The following is a 21,254-nucleotide window of genomic DNA, read 5'->3' as shown; positions in this document are numbered from 1 at the left end:
AATGAATCCCCAACAATAAAAAAAAAACTAAAAAATAAATAAAAAAAAAAAGAAAAAGTTCGTTCTTTGAAAAGATAAACAAGCTGAGATTCCTAGCCAAGGCCAGTCTGCTGCCATAGCAAGTGGCTTCACTAAGCACAATAGCTCCAGCTGGCAGTACCACTTCCTGTCAATTTATCCAATTTCTGCCAAGGTTCTGAAATGCCAACCATGTCAAGGCCTGCACCTCACCGGTGAAGGAGGAAGCCAACCAAGAGACGAGTTCTCTGGCCTATTCTAACCTGGGAATCAAAGATCACAAAGCAGTGACAATTCTGTACTACCTTAGGATAGCCTCAAACAGAGCCAAGGATAGTGGGGCTCCCACTAGTTCCTCAGGATCTCTATTCTAATACAATCTCCTACTGCCACCCCTCTCACTAAACCCCCACCCTTCAACCTCCACCCTGACCCTCACATGCTGGCCAGCATGCAGCTGCAAAAACTTAATAGCCAGTATCATGGCATGGCTGCTGCCACTCTGGGCCACTAGGAGGTGAGGCCCCTGCGAAACTAGGGTTTGGGCCACTTTGAGGTGTCATCTAACTCCAATAAGATTAACCCACATCACAAAATCCTAAAAGTACAGATGTTGGCATGGATGCAGAGAGAAGGGAAGACTTCTACACTACTGGTGGGAATGCAAGCTAATACAGCCTTTTTGGAAAGAAGTTTGGAGAATACTCAAGGAACTAAAAGTAGACCTACCATTTGATCCTGCGATTCCTCTACTAGGTATATACTCAGATGATCAAAAATCATTTTACAACAGAGACATTTGCACCAGAATGTTTATTGCAGCCCAATTCATAATTGCCAAGTTATGGAAGCAGCCCAAGTGCCCATAGACTCACGAATGGATTAACAAATTGTGGTATATGTACACCATGGTATACTATGCAGCCATAAAAAAGGATGGAGACTTTACATCTTTTATGTTTACCTGAATGGAGCTGGAACATATTCTTCTTAGTAAAGTATCTCAAGAATAGAAGAAAAAGTATACAATGTATTCAATACTACTATAAAACCAATATATAATCACCTACACATTCATACAAATGATAAAACATTAGTCCATAAAGAAGGAGGGAAGAGGAGAAATAGGGGAGGGGATGAAGGGGGACAAGAGAAAGGAGGGTAGTTGGTGGGACCTCACCTATTGTGCACAATGCAATGGTACCTTACTAATCTATTAAGAGTAGAGTATGTCTTACCACAACAAATACATAAGCAAGGTGATACCTAAGTTAATCAGTTTGATGTAAGCATTCCAAACTGTATATCAAATCAGCACATTGTACCCCATAAATGCATTAATGTACACAGTTATAATTTAATAAAGAAAAAATTAAAAAACTAGGATTTGGGGTCTCAAGGAGGAGGGGCGGGGTCACTCTCTCCTTCTACTGGTGCCCAGAATCCTGTTATCATTGACTTTGTACCTGGCAGATGAGGAGGTGCTAATGTCACTGGTGGTGGAACTGGGACCAGACCTAGCCAGTGAGCTTGTGGAGCTGTGGCTGGAGCACAATGAGCTCGACTTCACTGTGGACTTTCTATCTGACTGCTAATGACAAGTGTCTGTAAAGATGGAGGAATAAAGCCACTAATTCTGTTGCAAATAAAAATAAAATTTAACTTACAAATAAAAAAAGAAAATATAAACAAAATCAACAGATCTCTTGCTAGATTAACCAAGAACAAAAGAACAAGGACCCAAATAAGTGCAATCAGAAATGAAAAAGGTGACATTACAAATAAAACAGCAGAAATCTAAAACATCATTCATTAATACTCCATAAATCTCCACACACATGAACTATAGAACATGGAGAAAACGGACAAGTTCCTGGAAAAACACAACCTCCCAAGCTTCAAATAGGAAGAAATAGAACTCCCGAACAGACCAATAATGATCAATTAGATCAACTCAGTAATAAAAACTGCTTAACAACAACAAAAAGCCATGGGAAAGATGGATTTATAGCCAAATTCTATCAGACCTACAAAAGATGACCTGATACCCATAATATAGAAAGTATTCCATAATATTGAAAAAGATGAAATTGTCCCAATTCATTCCATGAAGCCTAGGTATCACCTTGATACCAAAGTCAGGAAAGGACACAATAAAAAAGAAAACTACAGACCAATATCCCTTATGAATGTGAATGCAAGAAATTCTTAATAGGGCAGCACCTATGGCTCAGTCGGTAAGGTGCCGGCCCCATATACCGAGGGTGGCAGGTTCAAACCTGACCCCGGCCGAACTGCTACAAAAAAACAGCCGGGTGTTGTGGCGGGCACCTGTAGTCCCAGCTACTTGGGAGGCTGAGGCAAGAGAATCGCTTAAGCCCAAGTGTTGGAGGTTGCTGTGAGCTATGTGATGCCATGGCACTCTACCTAGGGCCATAAAGTGAAACTCTGTCTCTACAAAAAAAAAAAAAAAAAAAAGAAATTCTTAATAAAATACTAGAAAACTGAATTCAACAGTACCTAAAAATATAATCCACCAGTACCAAATAGGCTTCATCCCAGGGATGCAAGGATGGTTCAAGATATGGAACTCAATATATGTAATTTACCGCATAAACAAAAGCAAATACAAAGACCACGTGATCATCTTATTAGATGCAGAAAAAGATTTAACCAAATCCAGTATACTTTTATGATAAAAAAAAAAAAATCCTCAACAACCTAGGTATTGAAGAAACATATGTCAGAAGCATGACATACCCAAAGCCAACATCATACTGAATGGGGGAAGGTTGAAACCATTCCCTCTTAGGGCTGAAACAAGACAATGATGCTCACTTGCACCAGTCCTATTCAACATAGTACTGGAGGTTCTAGCCAGGGCAATCAGGCATAGAAGAATATTAAGGTTAGCCAAATTGAAAAAGAGGAGGTCAAACTATCACTCTTATCTAATTATATGACCTTATATCTGGAAAAATCCAAAGTGTCCTAGAATTGATAAATAAATTCATCAAAGTCTCAGGATATAAATCAGTGCACATAAATCAGTAGCATTTCTATATACTAATAATAGTCAAGCCGAGAATCAAATTGAAGACTCAATAACATTCAAAATAGCTACAAAGAAAATAAAATACCTAGGAATATATTCAATCAAGGAGGTGAAAGAACTCTACAAGGAAATTCTAAAGAAAAAAAAAAACATAGGATACAAACAAATGGAAAGAAATATCATGCTCATAATTGGTAGAATTAACTTTGTTAGAATGTCCCTATTATCCAAAGTGATTTACAAATTCAACACAATCATTATGAAGTTACCAAAGTCATACTGCACAAATCTAGAAAAACTAATTCTATGCTTTGTTTGGAACTAGAAAGAAGCCCAAATAGCCAAGCAATCTTAAGCAAAAAGAAGAAAACTGAAAGTATCACATTACAAGAATTCAAACTCAACTCCAAGGATACAGTAACAAAAATAGAATGGCATTGGTACAAAAAAAAAAATGGAGACATAAACAAATGGATCAGCAGAGAAAACCCAGACATAAAATCATCTACTTATAACCAACTGATATTTGACAAAGCAGACAATCAATGTACATTTGGGAAAAGAAGCCCTATTCTAAATGTTGTTGGGAAAATTGGATAGCCACATGCAGAAGAAGGAACTAGGACTGTACCTCTCACCACTTACAAAACTTAACTCACAATGGATAAAAGACTTAGATCTAAGGAATGAAACCATAAGAATTCTAGAGGAAAATGTAGGAAAAACTCTTCTAGATATTGTCATGGGCAAATAATTTGTGAGAAAGACCCCAATGGCAGTCATGGCAACAACAAAAATTAATAAATGGTATATAATTAAACTAAAAATCTTCTGCACAGCTAAGGAAACAAATCAACAAAGCAAACAGACAACCTACAGAATGGGAGGAAATATTCACAAGCTACACATCTTATAAAATGCCAATAACCAGAATTTACAAGGAACTCAAGCAAATTAGCAAGAACAAAACAAACAACTCTATTAAAAAGTGAGCAAGAGACATTAACAGAGGCTTCTCAAAAGAAGAAAGTAAAATGGCCAAGAAACACATGAAAAAATGCTCACTATCACTAATCATCAGGGAAATTCAGATTAAAACCACAATGAGATATCACTTTACCCCAGTTAAAATGGCTTTTATTAAAACATCATTAGATGCTGGCATGGATACAGAGAGAAGGGAATGCTTATCCACTGGTGGTAGGACTGAAACTTAGTACAGCCTCTATGGAAAACTCCCTATGGAGATTCCTCAAAGAACTAAAAGTAGAACTACCATTCAATCCAGAAATTCCACTACTGGGTATTTACCTAAAGAAAGTCACTTATCAAAAAGACACCTGCACGTGAGCATGCACTGCCACATAATTACCAATTGCAAAGATGTAGAATTAACCCAAGATCCCATTAATTCATGGGTAGATTAATAAAATGTGGTGTATATATATACCATGGAGTACTACTTAGCCAAAAAATGTATGAATTAATTAATACCATTTGGAATAATCTAGATGGAACAGAAGACCATTTTCCTACTTGTAAAATATTGCAAGAAAGGACAAACAAAAACCACATGTACTCACTACTAAATTGAAACTAACTCATGAGCACACAAGTACACAGAGGGAAGTTAAACTCTTTGGAAAGCAACTAGGGCACAGCGGGGAGGAGGAGAGGTGAATAAATCAACCTAACTGGACCTATGAACACTATTTGGATGATGGGCACGCCTATATCCAGGATTCAAGCATTACAAAAATGACCCATGTAACCTAAAACATTTGTACCCCCTTAATATTTTGAAATAAAATTATATTGAATTTTTAAAAAGGATGCTTGTGAAAATTCAGTAACTGTCAAAATTTTATAGATAACACTCAATTTATATTTGAATTCAAATGACTTCCCTAAATCACTTTTACACAAGTGTTTATTACAGTAAATGTAATTTTCATTTGTGGTGGGCACAAAAGGAAATAAAACATTGGTGTAAATACCTTGCACACTGTAAAACATTAAGAAAGGTTAGTTGTCTTTGCTATTCAGTAAGCAAAGTAGGGGTGATAATGGGTGCAATTTAAAGAGCCATATTAAAAACTATTTTTATAATATAGTTAATCCTTCCTTAATGGAATATTTGTAGAAATAAATTAGAATACATTAAATATCATGTCTTCTTACACTGGAGCAAACCTACTTCCACAAGATTCTGTAATTGTGTTTCCTTTCTATTATATCCAAATTAGATTATAATTTTTTCAATTAATGGTAGATGTGACATTAAAAGAACACTTGAATGAGAAAAGGTTTTAATTCTTTCTCTGTCATTAACTATCCGCTTCTCATTGCTCCAATTTCCTCATATACATTAAAAAGTTGTCATAATACAATGCTGCCTATTTAATATGGTTGTTGAAAAGATAAAATTAATTAATATATATGAAAACAAAGCTTTATAAAGCATAAGGCAGTGTGGTAGGCAATGTTTTAGTCTGTGCCGTTATAACAGAACACCACAAACTGGGCAATTTATAAATAATAAAATTTATTTCTCACAGTCTGGAAGCCAGGAAGCACAAGATCAAGGCATTGGCAGGTTTGGTTTCTGATGTGGGCCAAGTCTCTGATTCCAAGATAGAGCCTTGAATGTTGTGTTCTCTTATGGCAGAAGGATGGAAGGGCAAAAAAGTGACATAGCTAGTTCCCTCCTGACCTTTTAAAAGGTGTTAATCCCAGCTATGAGTGCAAAGACCTCATGGGTAAATCACCTCCCAAATGTCCCACTTTTAATACAATTGCATTGGGGAATAGGTTACAACATGAATTTTGAAGGGAACACAGACATTTAAACCACAGCAGAAGAATTCTAAGACCTTCAAGACTGAGGAGAATGTGTACGCACTTTTTTTCCCAGTTATTCAGTCTCACACAAATCTAGATGCTGCCGCAAAGGGATTTTAATGAAAGTTCCAAATCAGTTGATCCTAACCTTAAGATGTGGAGGTTATCTGAATTGTACTGACCTATCACATGATCCCTTTATATATGAAGTTTGAAACATAAAAAGTATTCAAGGCACTGTTGCTGGCTTGAGGATGGCTAGGGGCTATATGTCAGCCTCTAGGAGCTGAGACCAGCCCCCAGCTGACAGCCCGCAAGGAAACAAATACCTCAGTTCTACAACAGAAAGGAACTGTATTCTGCCAATAACCTGAATAAACTGGTAAAGATATTTTTTCACAGACTCCAGATGAGAACTTAGCCTGAAGGACACCTTGATTTTAGCCTTATGAAACTTTAAACAGAGGAACAAGCCAAACCACACCATACTCAGACTTTTGATCTCAAAAACTGCGAGCTAAAATGGAGACTTTACATCCTTCGTATTAACCTGGATGGAAGTGGAAGACATTATTCTTAGTAAAGCATCACAAGAATGGAGAAGCATGAATCCTATGTACTCAATCTTGATATGAGGACAATTAATGACAATTAAGTTTATGGGGGGGGGAAGCAGAAAGAGGGATGGAGGGAGGAGGGTGGGGCCTTAGTGTGTGTCACACTTTATGGGGGCAAGACATGATTGCAAGAGGGACTTTACCTAACAATTGCAATCAGTGTAACTGGCTTATTGTACCCTCAATGAATCCCCAACAATAAAAAAAAAAAAAACTGCGAGCTAATAAATGGGAGTTGTTTTATGTTTCTATGTTTGTGATGATTTCTTATACAACAATAGAAAAATAATATAAGTTACATACAGCTACCAAGCATTCTTTTCTGCCAGCCATAGATAGAATAAAACACACTTACTTGGAGTTAGAAGATCTGGTTTTTTGTTTGTTTGTTCATTTGTTTTTGAGACAGAGTCTCAAGCTGTCACCCTGGGTAGAGTGCCGTGGCATCACAGCTCACAGCAGCATCCAACTCTTGGGCTTAAGCAATTCTTTTGACTCAGCCTCCCAAGTAGCTGGGATTACAGAAACCTGCCACAATGCCCAGCTATTTTTTTTGTTGCAGTTGTCGTTGTTTTAGCTGGCACAGGCCAGGTTCGAACCCACCAGCCTCAGTACCCACTGAGTTATGGGTACTGCCTGATTCTTATTTTCCTCACTTGTAAATAGAGGTAATAATCCATATTTACTTGGATTGTTGTGAAGATTAAATGGGGCAACATGAAAACCTACTACCATCATGTCTGGTATATAGCAGTTATTCTATGACTTTTTTCAATATTTCATAAATGTATATAATCATTTATTGTACCTTCTTTGTGCTAGGCATCATGCTATGTACTTGGAATACAAAGCCATTTAAGAAATGGTCCGTACCCTCAAAGAATTTGAAGTATCATCACAGAGACAGGAGTAAATCAGCAATTTCTATACAGAATGATGGCCATTGTGATAGAAGGCCACAAATAGTATTATGGAAGCAGAGAGAAGGGACAGCTTGATCAGACTGGGGAGTCAAGGAATGTTTCTCAGAGGAAATGAAGCTTGACTTGCATTTTAAAAGGCTCAAACTTGAATGCACAGTATAATCACCTATGGAGCTTTAAGAACCACCAATGCAGGGGGCAGAGACAAGATGGCTGACTGAAGCCAGCTTTCCACAAAGGCTCCCGTCCAGAAGGAGAGTTAAAGGACAGAAATTTAGCAAGTAACCTGGTGGATTAGAGCTGCACCAAGAGAGAAGGTTGAAGAACACACACCAAACCTGCTGAGGCGAGTTGCGACACCCAAGGATACAAACAAAAGGTACAAAATCCATCAACAAGCAGACAGGAGTCCCCTCCCCCATGAAAATGGCTTGGAGTACCCCACAAACAAAAGAGCAGAGTTCAAAGGTCCTCCCACTACACTCCACGGGAGAGACCCTCTAAAAAACTGGACCTACCTCCCCTACTAGGGTGCCACGGCATTCTCCTGCCAGGCATAAAACTGTATAAAACTGTATATATTCTCTACCTACAACTCTGAGCTCCCAGCAATCCCCTCCACTCTCACTCAGAGGTCTGGAGGCCTGTCCCCCAGGAGTCCAGATTCTTGGGTGATTTTTCAAGAGGTGTGGACAGGGCCTAAACTGCAGCTGGTCAGTGCTGACTCTCGGGCACGGGAGTGAGGAGAGGACAGTCGGATGAGAGGGAACCACACTGGAGCAGCGGTGCCCCAAGGCACAGAGCACCAGCTGTCTTTTGGGAACAATAGGGCTCACTCCCAGAAATTCTGAAGCCACACCCCCTGTCTCCCTGGCAATAAGAGGAGGCCAAGCATCTATTCAGGTGGCAACCACCATGGAACAGATGTGGGACGGAAATGCAGGCCCCCTGAGTAAAGGGTTTGCCTGAGGCGGTACCAGCCTAGGTGGAGCAGAGGAATTAGAAACGCATGAGCAGACCCGGGAAGTTCCCAGGGCAAGGCTGACCCAGAGGACCACTTTACTGAGCCTAAGATGCACCCGGCCCTCAGGGGATCGTCAGCCTATAGACAAAGGAACACAGGAGGCTAGAACTGACAGGTAACCAAATACAAACCTGCAGGAGCACAGACAGGGCCTGAGGCACAGGCTCTGGGAACTCAAAACAGCTTCTCTTCTCAGGGTTGATTTAGCAAGAATAGAAACAAATTCCCGCAAAGTTGTTCTGTTCTGTTCTGTCAGTAATATCAATCAGGGGCGGGGCTTGAACTGAGTGAACAGGCCTCAGCCTCCATCAAGCACCCGAGGTTGTCAGGCCTCACCTCCCCTTGCGAGATAGAGTCAGAGATCAGCAGCCTGGGTGAGCAGAAATAGATTTCCTTGTGATTCAGGCAGGTGAAAACCCCTGGAGTATCTGTTCACTACAGGCAACTGGGTCAAAGACCTGCAGGACTATCAGTGACTGGCTGTGACAGAGGTGCAAGGTGGGGAAGGAGGCATCAAACTTCCCAGACTAATCTATTTTCTGGGTGGGTCCTCCTGACTCCACAGAGCACTGAAGCAAGCCAAATCAGAGTAGTCACCAGACTCCTACAATCCAGTTGCCAGAGACCTTTTAAATTTGCCCTCCTGAGACAGGTGCTGACTGAGACAATTGATTTGGACATTTTGAACTGAGCCATTCGCCCGAGGACTATTCAGGTGGTGTGGTTGTAGGAAGGTTTGATTTTCCTTTTCCAATTGTTGCCTGTGGGGGGTGGGGTGACTTAATTGCTGGTATTTCTCCACAGCTGAGACTTCAACCCAGAGTAACTGTTTCACTGGGGTCAGACAGAGACCAGCTAAAAACAAACAAAGCCACTTAGCCCCACTACGCCAAACAGGTCCCCAGTTTCTCAGGCCATAGCAATGTACGGGTACTTGACAAAGCTCCAGGGGAAAAATCAAATGGTGTAAAAAAATCATGGGGTGGAATCAGTGGAAAAACTCTGGTAACAAGAATAACCAAAATAGATCAAACCCCCCCCCCCGCCAAGGAAAGATATGGCAGATGTAACTGAAGATCCCACTCATAAACACCTGGCCGAGATGTCAGAAATTGAATTCAGAATTTGGATAGCAAACAAAATTAATAGATTAGAGGAAAATTTGGAATTAGTAATTTGAGCAGTAATTCAAAAGTCGGAATTAAAAATTCAAGGGGAAATTCAAAAGTTGTCTCAAGAATTTAATGAATTTAAAGACAAAACCAACAAAGATTTTCACACACTGAAGCAAGAATTTGCAGCCCTCAAAGAACTGAAAAATACAGTAGAATCCCTCAGTAACATAGTGGAGCAAGCAGAAGAAAGGATTTCTGACATTGAAGAAAAAGTCTTTGAATGCTCCCAAAGTGTCAAAGAGGAAGACAAATGGAGAGCAAAAACAGATCATTCTCTCAGAGAGCTCTGGGATAATTCGAAGAAAGCTAATATCCACCTCATTGGAATCCCTGAAAGTGAGGAAGTGGCCTCACAAGGCACAGAGACACTTCTCCATGAAATTATGAGAGAGAATTTTCCTGACATGCCAGGAGATTCTGAAATTCAGATAGCAGACAGTTTCAGAACCCTAGCACATCTCAATCACAATAAGACATCCACCAGGCATATCATAATTAACTTCACTAAATTTAATATGAAGGAGAAAATTCTGAAAGCAGCCAGACGTAAGAAAGCCATTACCTACAAAGGGAAGAATATTAGAATGACTGCAGACCTCTCTCCTGAAACATTTCAAGCCAGAAGAGGGTGGTCATTGACTTTTAATCTCCTAAAACAAAATAACTTTCAACCCCGGATCTTGTATCCAGCTAAACTGAGTGTCATTATGATAGAGAAATTAAATACTTTAATGACATTCATATGTTGAAGAAATTTGCCATAACCAAACCAGCTCTTCAGGCTATCCTCAGACCTTTCCTCCATAATGACCAGCCCAATCCTCTACCACAAAAGTAAACTCACTCAGAAACTTTTGATCAAACTCCAACTTCCACAGTGGCAAAAGGATTAAAAATGTCCACTGGACTTTTGAAAAACACGATACCCAAAATTCTACCAGACTTATCAATATTCTCCATTCATGTGAACAACTTAAACTGTCCTCCAAACAGGCACAAGTCAGCTGACTGGATACAAAAACTCAGGCCAGATATTTGTTGCATACAAGAGTCACATCTTAACTTAAAAGAGAAATATAGACTCAGGGTGAAAGGATGGTCATCCATATTTCAGGCAAATGGTAATCAGAAAAAAGCAGGTATTGCAATTCAATTTGCAGATATAATAGGCTTTAAACCAACAAAAGTAAGGAAGGATAAGAATGGTCACTTCATATTTGTTAAGGGTAATACTGAATATGATGAGATTTCAATTATTAATAACTATGCACCCAAGCTGAATGCAACTCAATATATAAGAGAAACTCTAACAGACATGAGCAACTTGATTTCCTCCAGCTACATAATAGTTGGCTATTTCAACGCTCCTTTGGCAGTAGTGGATGGATTCTCCAATAAGAAGCTGAGCAAAGAAATTTTAGATTTAAAGCTAACCATCCAACATTTGGATTTAGCACACATCTACAGAACATTTCATCCCAACAAAACTAAACACACATACTTCTCATCAGCCCACGGAACATACTCCAAAATCGATCACATCTTAGGTCACAAATCTAACCTCAGTAAACTTAAAGGAATAGAAATTATTGCTTGCATCTTCTCAGACCACCATGGAATAAAAGTTGAACTCAGTAACAACAGGAATCTGCATACTCATACAAAAACATGGAAGTTAAATAACCTTATGCTGAACGATAGCTGGGTCAGAGATGAGATTAAGAAGGAAATTGCCAAATTTTTGGAATAAAACGACAATGAAGACACAAATTATCAGAACCTCTGGGACACCACAAAGGCAGTCCTAAGAGGGAAATTTATAGCACTGCAAGCAATCCTCAAGAGAACGGAAAGAGAGGAAGTTAACAACTTAATGGGACATTTCAAGCAACTGGATAAGGAAGAACATTCCAACCCCAAACCCAGTGGAAGAAAAAAAAATAACCAAAATTAGAGCAGAAATAAATGAAATTGAAAACAAAAGAATAATACAACAGATCAATAAGTCAAAAAGTTGGTTTTTTGAAAAGGTGAATAAAATAGATAAACCTTTGGCTAATCTAACCAGGAAAAAAAAAATAAAATCTCTAATCTCATCAATCAGAAACGACAGACAAAATAACAACAGACTCCTCAGAATTTCAAAAAAACCTTAATGAATATTACAAGAAACTTTATTCTCAGAAATATGAAAATCTGAAGTAAACTGACCAATACTTGGAAGCACATCACCTTCCAAGACTTAGCCAGAATCAAGTGGAAATGTTGAACAGGCCAATATTAAGTTCTGAAATAGCATCAATCATACAAAACCTCCCTAAAAAGAAAAGCCCAGGACCAGATGGCTTCACGTCAGAATTCTACCAAACCTTTAAAGAGGAATTAGTACCGATATTGCTCAACCTGTTCCAAAATGTAAAAAAAGAAGGAAGACTACCCAACACGTTCTATGAAGCAAACATCACCCTGATCCCCAAACCAGGTAAAGACCCAACAAGAAAAGAAAATTATAGACCAATATCACTAATGAATATAGATGCAAAAATATTCAACAAGATCCTAATAAACAGAATACAGCAACACATCAAACAAATTATACATCATGACCAACTCGGTTTTATCCCAGGGTCTCAAGGCTGATTCAATATACATAAATCTATAATTCAGCACATAAACAAATTAAAAAACAAAGACCATATGATTCTCTCAATTGATGCAGAAAAAGCTTTTGATAATATACAGCATCCCTTCATGATCAGAACACTTAAGAAAATTGGTATAGAAGGGGCATTTCTTAAACTGATAGAGGCCTTCTACAACAAACCCACAGCCAATATCATATTGATTGGAGTTAAACTGAAATCATTTCCACTCAGATCAGGAACCAGACAAGGCTGCCCATTGTCTCCACTGCTCTTTAACATTGTAATGGAAGTTTTAGCCACTGCAATTAGGGAAGAAAAGGCAATCAAGGGTATCCATATAGGGTCAGAAGAGCTCAAACTTTCGCTCTTCCAGATGATATGACTGTATATCTGGAAAACACCAGAGATTCTACTACAAAACTCTTAGAAGTTATCAAGGAATACAGCAGCATCTCAGGTTACAAAATCAACATTCATAAATCGGTAGCATTTATATATACCAACAATAGTCAAGCTGAAAAAACAGTTAAGGACTCTATCCCATTCACAGTAGTGCCAAACAAGATGAAATATTTGGGAGTTTATCTAACAAAGGACGTGAAAGATCTCTAAAAAGAGAACTATGAAACTCTAAGAAAAGAAATAGCTGAAAATGTTAACAAATGGAAAAACATACCATGCTCATGGCTGGGAAGAATCAACATTGTTAAAATGTCCATACTACCCAAAGCAATATACAATTTTAATGCAACCCCTATTAAAGCTCCTTGTCATACTTTAAAGATCTTGAAAAAATAATACTTCATTTTATATGGAATCAGAAAAAAACCTCGAATAGCCAAGACATTACTCAGAAATAAAAACAAAGCAGGAGGAATCACACTACCAGACCTCAGACTATACTATAAATCAATAGTGATCAAAACAGCATGGTACTGGCACAAAAACAGAGAAGTAGATGTCTGGAACAGAATAGAGAACCAAGAGATGAATCCAGCTACTTACCATTATTTGATCTTTGACAAGCCAATTAAAAACATTCAGTGCGGAAAAGATTCCCTATTTAACAAATGGTGTTGGGTGAACTGGCTGGTGACCTGTACAAGACTGAAACTGGACCCACACCTTTCACCATTAACTAAGATAGACTCTCACTGGATAGAAGATTTAAACTTAAGACATGAAACTATAAAAATACTAGAAGAGAGTGCAGGGAAAACCCTTGAAGAAATCGGTCTGGGTGAGTATTTTGTGAGGAGGACCCCTCGGGCAATTGAAGCAGCTTCAAAAATACACTACTGGGACTTGATCAAACTAAAAAGCTTCTGCACAGCCAACAACACAGCAAGTAAAGCAAGCAGACAGAACTCAGAATGGGAGAAGATATTTGCAGTTTATGTCTCCAACAAAGTTTTAATAACCAGAATCCACAGAGAACTCAAACATATATGTAAGAAAAGAACAAGTGATCCCATCTCAGGGTGGGCAAGGACTTGAAGAGAAACTTCTCTGAAGAAGACAGGTGCGTGGCTGACAGACGCATGGCCTATAGACATATGAAAAAATGCTCATCATCTTTAATCATCAGAGTAATACAAATCAAAACTACTTTGAGATATCATCTAACTCCAGTAATATTAGCCCGTATCACAAAATCCCAAGACCAGAGATGTTAGTGTGGATGTAGAGAAAAGGGAACACTTCTACACTGCTGGTGGGAATGCAAATTAATACATTCCTTTTGGAAAGATGTTTGGAGAACACTTAGAGATCTAAAAGTAGATCTGCCATTCAATCCTATAATTCCTCTACTAGGCATATACTGAGAAGACCAAAAATCACATCATAACAAAGGTATTTGTACCAGAATGTTTATTGCAGCCCAATTCATAATTGCTAAGTCATGGAAAAAGCCCAAGTGCCCATCGATCCACGAATGGATTAATAAATTGTGGTATATGTACACCATGGAATATTATGCAGCCTTAAAGAAAGATGGAGACTTTACCTCTTTCATGTTTATATGGATGGAGCTGGAGTATATTCTTCTTAGTAAAGTATCCCAAGAATGGAAGAAAATGTATCCAATTTACTCAGTCCTACTATGAAACTAATTTATGGCTTTCACATGAAAGCTATAACCCAGTTACAACCTAAGAATATGGGGAAGGGGGAAAGAGATGGGAGGGAGGGGAGGGAGGGGGGAGATGGGCAGAGGGAAGGTGATTGGTGGGATTACACCTGCGGTGCATCTTACAAGGGTATATGTGAAACTTAGTAAATGTAGAATGTAAATGTCTTAACACAATAACTAAGAAAATGCCAGGAAGGCTATGTTAACCATTGTGATGAAGATGTGTCAAATAGTCTATAAAACCAGTGTATGGTGCCCCATGATTGCATTAATATACACAGCTATGATTTAATTAAAAAAAAAAAAAGGAAAGAACTACCAATGCTTCCCCACCCCACCAAGAGACTGTGATTAAGTTCATCTGGGGTATGGCTTGTGCAGGGAAAGTCCTCTGAAGAAGCAGCATTTGCAAAAGCCCCAGGATATAAAAGTGTATCAATCAGGAAACTATAGAGTTCCATATGACAAGCATGAAGGGGAGAACAATATCAGGAAGTGATGGTACATGATACTAAAGAGGAGCCAGATTATCCAGGACCCTGTGTGCTAAGGTGAAGGGTTTGGAATTTATACAGAGGGTAATAAGAAGCCATTAAAAGAGAGAGAGAGGTGCATGATCATATATATTTACATTTGTAACAGATAACTCTGGTTGCTGTGTGGAGGACAGGTTACTGAAAAGATATCAGACTAGGGTTAGGGAAATCAGTTGAGAGGTGCTCCAGTAAAACTGGTGAGAAATGAGGGTAGGCCATACCTAAAGCAGCTCACAGGGGATGGAGACTGAATCAAAAGGACAGATTCCAATGATAATAAGGCAGTAGAACCAAAAAGACTTGGTGACTAACCGAATGTCAAAGATGGAGGAGAGGTGTTATATATGTATGTGTATGTATGGGTGGGGTTATTCAGGTTCAGCCTACACTAGGATACAGATATATATAGCTATACTTAATAAACTAATACATCCAAGCGTCAGTCCCTTAGGTATTGTGTTAAGAAATGTGAGTTATTGCTATTGATATGACCTCACTTGTATACCAAAATAGTAATCTGTGGAAATTTGTGGTAATTCTTTTTTTTATTAAATCATAGCTGTGTACATTAATGCAATTATGGGGTACAATGTGCTAGTTTAATATACAATTTTAAATACTTCCATCAAACTGGTTAACATAGCCTTCACCTCACTTTCTTAGTTACTGGGTTAAGACATTTATATTCTACACTTGGTAGATTTAACTTGTACACTTGTAAAATGCACCATAGGTGTGGGCCCACCAATTACCCTCCCTCCATCCATCCTCCCCTAGCCCCTCCTATCTCTCTGTGGTCATTCTTGGATGGTTTCCAGCTTTGGGAACTGAATGGACACATTTTAGGGAGAGTTTCCCTAAAAATTGCTCAAATTAATAATAACAGAAATCCAGGACTCTAAGCACAGGGAAGGTTGGGCCTTACTGAAGCTGGAGCCACAGTGTAATGTTGGGTCATAGATGGCTCTGCACCAAAATGCTAGTGTTCTGGCATTACCCCCACCTCACTTCTACTCCTCAAGTCTGATTCTTTCTGTAATGCTACCACATGGCAGATTCTTCGTGAAAGCAGGATGATACCCTGTTTCTCCGAAAATAAGACAGTGTCTTATTTTAAGGTGTGCTCCCAAAGATGCACTAGGTCTTATTTTCAGGGAACATCTTATCTTTCCTGTAAGTAGGTCTTATTTTTGGAGGATGTCTTATTTTCGGGAAAACGGGGTATTAACATATTGCTGATAGTAGTTCCCATACCATTATTTCCTATTATCATTACCCTCTTCCCATTCCTCCCACCCCTACTGGAAGGCTCCTTGGGCCACAGAGAGAATGAACCAAATGAAAAGAAAAATGATTATATGCTAATAGGAATCCTTGTGCTCTACTAGCCTGAATCAATATTTGTGGGGATAACCATAAAACCAAACACACAGATTGTGGGATTCAAAAGTAAACTAGGGGTGGCGCCTGTGGCTCAAGGAGTAGGGTGCCAGTCCCACATGCCAGAGGTGGCAGGTTCAAACCTATCCCCTGCCAAAAATAAAAAATAAAAAATAATTCTTTGGGCGGTGCTTGTGGCTCAAGGACTAGGGCGCCGGTCCCATATGCCGGAGGTGGCGGGTTCAAAAGTAAACTGGACCTGTGTCTAACTTCCTGGGTAGAACCCAGAGAAGTATCAAGTCCTACAGAGTTGTTCTTCACCAACATGTAAAAAGGAGCAATAGAGACAACTGTGCAGTGTATCTATGCAAAGGAACCTAAGACAGCCTTATGGAACTTCCCCAGGGTGGTGTGAGGAGCAGTCAGATGTTTCTCATGTACCAGAGGAATAAAAAACGAGAGAACTAAACTTGGAGATACTCAGTGATCAGGACAAGAACTCAACCATGGATAGAGAGCACAGTAAAAAGAGGAAACATTAGGGTGGTGCCTGTGGCTCAAGGTGTAGGGTGCTGGCCCCATACACCAGGGGTGGCGAGTTCAAGCCCAGCCCCAGCCAACACTGCAAAAAAAAAAAAAAAAGAGAGAGAGAGAGAGAGAAAACATTACAAACATAAATGCCATCTACAGCTGGGATAGAGATTGGTCCTTTTACTAAGGAAACCTTGAACTGACTGAAATTACTGAAGACAAAAAAAAAAAGAAAAGACTGAAAAAATAAAGTTTCTGCCAAAAGCCAAAAACAAATACAAGAAAAAAAGTTAGATTTCATAATGTGTTACATAATATGGATCAAGATTCATATTTACTACTTTTGTTTCCAGTGGAGGCTCTTCATAAAAGAAGAATTCTGATGGTCCTAGCTTGTGTTACATGCTAGGCCATGGAGTCACCAGCCAGTGAGGAGACTGCTGTCTGAAGTGGTTCTGAAGTATATTAGTAAAGGCAGGATGACTACTTTAAAAGAAATCTCAGTGGCTTAACATAATATAGTTTCATAGTTTATTTTTCATTTACATCACAGTCTAATATGGATTGTGGAATGGAGTAGAAAAGGGAGCTCTTCTCCATGTAGTCATTTGGCTATCTAGACTCTTCCATCTTTTTGGGTCTCTGAGTCCTCCACTGGATCCTCTTCATCTAACAGTCAGATTGAAAGAAAGGAACACACAAAAAACGTTGTGAGGGCTATTTGAATGTGCCAGGCCTAGAAGTGGCACTTACCATTTCAGCTCACATTCCATTTACAAAAATGGTGACATAGCCCCATCTAAGAGCAAAAGGTCAGGGAAATGCAAATCTGGTGTTGTGCTCAGGAAAAAGAGAACACTATTGATTCCTAGTTGTCTCAACCAAGAGGTGAGGACTAATGAAAGACCAAGGTGGGTGGTGGTAGTTTTTGTTCTTTCTCCAACTCCAAAAGTTTCTATAAAATGATTTTCACTAAGTAAACACTTAATGGGCAAAACTCATAGTAATAAGAAGTTCCCTGAAGTAGCATCTTGTTTTTAGAGCACAAGTCACCAGAATAAATAACTAATGCTATGGTGAAGATAAGAAAAAACAAAGTTCCTCACACTAAAATCTGCTTAACTGAAGGCTTCAAGAAAAAAGAAAACAGCTTGGGTGGTGCCTGTGGCTCAAGGAGTAAGGGCACTGGCCCCATATACCAGGGGTGGGGGGTTCAAGTCCGGCCCCAGCCAAAACTGCAAAAAAAATAAATAAATGAAAAAGTCATTAAAAAAATAAATAAATAAAAAGAAAAAAGCTTGAGAAAGTCACGTTGAACACTATAATTATATGTATTGATTACAGCCATAATAACCCATAGAGATTGGAATTTCACGCTGTCAGAGCCTTCTGGTGTGGAACATTCTTAAATCTAATTTTTATTCTAACCAAAAAGTGAGAGGCCAGCCTCCAACAAACCAACTGAAAAGTTTACACAGCTCCCTTGACACTTTTTTCACTTAAGGGACTAGAGACAGAAACACTTAACTCAAAGTGGACCCCGTAACTAAAAGTGAACCCCCTCACTCAAACAGCACTTAATTATCTATTGACCAAGGACTATGCAACAGATATTATGGTAACTGTTTCACATGTATTATTGCATTTAATTTACATAATCAGACTGTAAATTAGATATTATTCTCACTTTACAGATTAAAAAACGTATCTCAGAGAAATAGACCCACTTGCCCAAGGCCATATAGCTAATAAATCATTAGGCATATTTAACCTAAGAAAATAAACTGTATTTTAGAATTTTGACAAATTCATCTTTTGTAAACAAATAGTTATCAATAAATAATAACTCTTGGAAGTATATGTTCCTGGCTCATGACCAGGGGACATGCTTTCCAGCCTGCCAGAATAGCCACTTGCAGGCTGCAAACCCTTTATGAGAAATAAATCTCTTCTTTCTAAATTATAACCTTGTTATAAATAACCTTGTTATTTATCCAGCTAACAAATTGGTGACCCAAATAGGACCCAGAGAGAACCCCTACTTTGCCCAGCATGATCAGAAGTGGACACACTGGTGTCTGCATGAGCCCACTGATAGTTGAGTTGCCTCCCCAACCTCACTGGGAGAAATTAGGTAAGCTTTTACGGATCTAAGATCTCCCACTTTTGTAATGAAGGTCTCAGAGACTTTATTTCTCCCCCATTTCTTCCCTTCACTTCTCCTCAGTTCTAATTTCCTCCACCCATACCACAGAGGGAATGTCTTTATTAGCTTTAGGGTCATAGATATGTGTGGGAGGGGGGGAATCCCAGCTTTCCTAGATTCCTTCATCTGGACCCAAGAGGGAATGTTTTTGCTGGTCCTGGGTTTAGGGGGAATCCAGTCAGATTCAGCTGGTCCATAAGGTTACAACTTAATAAAGGGGTGCAAGAAGAGAACTGTGGTAAGGGCCTAGTTAAACATAAGACACAGGCCCAGCTAAAAATCACAATAATTATTAACCACTGTCTCTTTGTTCACTTCTCTGTAATTGGCACTCCAGAGTCATATAGCTGGTGGTCACAAAGATTCTTAGCTTTCTGTGTAGATAACATCACTCTTTCAGAACCTAAAGGTAATTTTGAAGATATCTTTCAGGTCCTGCATTCCAATGGCTTGGCTGACCCACATAAGCTGGCAGCCCATACCAAGGAACAAATGGTTCCACCCTAAACTCAGCCAATAAACAATTGCCTAATCTTTTGCCTGCCAATCTATCCTTAAAAACCCTGTCTCCCAAATTCTCAGAGAGTCATATTTGAGAAAATCCTCCCATCTCCTTGCTTAGCACTCTACAGGATTACACCCATTCTCTGCTGCAATACCTGCTGTCTCTGTGTATTGGCTTCCTCTTGAGTGGCAAGCTATAAACCTGGTTGAATGGCAACAAATTGGGGGCTCATCCAGGATCACCCTCGTGGGTGCCTGTGGTTCAGCAGCCTCATACCAGTGGGGCAAACCTAGAGACATGCACTAGTAGTTGTTCAATTCTCTTGGACTGAGGGCCATCCCTGGAGCTGTCTTTACCAATAGGACATTGTCGACCCATGGTGCCTATAGTAGAAAAATGGTTTCTAGAAAGTAGAAGATGTCCTAGTCAGCCTTCAAAGCATGCACAGCACCCCACTTCCTTCTCCAAATTGTTTGGCCTCTCTGAAGGCATTGTGACTCCTTTGTAGGTGTTGGTTGGCTTTCACTATATTATAGGAAGAGTCTTGTCCTGGGGAGACTTCTTCCCAATTGGACAGAGAATAGAGAGTCTGCCTAAAAGAATACGATTAAATTTTTGGTTTGACTTATTTTAGAAGGCCTTTATGCTTTGATATTCACTTTAAGATAAGTACATCATTAAAAATTAATGGCCCAAAATGGATCCTTTAAACTAAGGACTCTTCAATTTAAGAAAATAATAGATTTTAGAGATCTCTTATTCTAAATAATTGTCACATTTATATGCATGAAAAGATAAGGACTTAAAAAAGAATATGTAACCATTTCATGGCTACTCTTAAAATTGTTCTTGAAAAAATTGAAGAATAAATGTCTGCTATAAAACAATGATAAAAATCATTTGAACACTACCCCAGTGGGAATAATAGCAGAGGCCAGTTTGCCTCATAACCTCATGGTTAAAGTTCCATGCTTTCATCTCAGCAGCCTATGTTTGATTCTCAGGGAAGGAATGAACTTGTTCTGGTTTGGTATTTGTGTAACTTGCGAAGTTTTGTTTATTCTCTTCCCTTCAGCATGCATCTTTTGATTTCCCATACTTTGTGGGACATATGGGGCTTTTAGACATTTCATCCAAGAAGCTGAGACCCTAGAAAATAAGGCTCGACATAAGTGCAGGGCACTTCTAGTTTATGGTTAGCAAAACCTTCTGTGAGCCATTTTTGTGACTTTTTTTATCTCATAAAAGCTGCTTTACACACTTCTTACTTCCTTGATTAAGTTATAACCTGAGTTATGACTTATATCGGTTTCACTTAGAAGGGTACATTATTATTATTTTAGAGGCAGAGTCTCTCTTTATTGCCCTCAGTAGAGTGCTGTGACATCACAGCTAACAGCAACCTCAAACTCCTGGGCTTAGGCAATTCTCTTGCCTCAGCCTCCCAAGTAGCTGGGACTACAGGTGCCCATCACAACGTCTGGCTATTTTTTATTGCAGTTTAGCCGGGGTTCGAACCTGCCACCCTCAATATATGGGGCCAGCGCCCTACCCATTGAGCCACAGGTGCCACCCAGAAGGGTACTTTAGTTAAAATGTTTGAAAACAAAAATGTCAACTGTTTGCCCTTGCTAGAGTTGGCTGTATTCACTTTCACTTCTCCC

The 21,254-nt window shown here is 39.2% G+C and overlaps 1 pseudogene; it reads left to right on the top strand.

Annotated features, from left to right (window-relative positions):
- Nucleotides 1–201: 201 nt before the first annotated feature.
- On the top strand, nucleotides 202–1,613 carry LOC128577034 (cbp/p300-interacting transactivator 1-like; annotated as a pseudogene).
- Nucleotides 1,614–21,254: the final 19,641 nt, after the last annotated feature.

The sequence above is a fragment of the Nycticebus coucang genome, chromosome X (assembly GCF_027406575.1).
Source record: "Nycticebus coucang isolate mNycCou1 chromosome X, mNycCou1.pri, whole genome shotgun sequence".
NCBI classification, from domain to species: Eukaryota; Metazoa; Chordata; class Mammalia; order Primates; family Lorisidae; genus Nycticebus; species Nycticebus coucang.
Note: the sequence above shows the minus strand (reverse complement) of the source record. Positions and strands in the feature narration are given on the sequence as shown.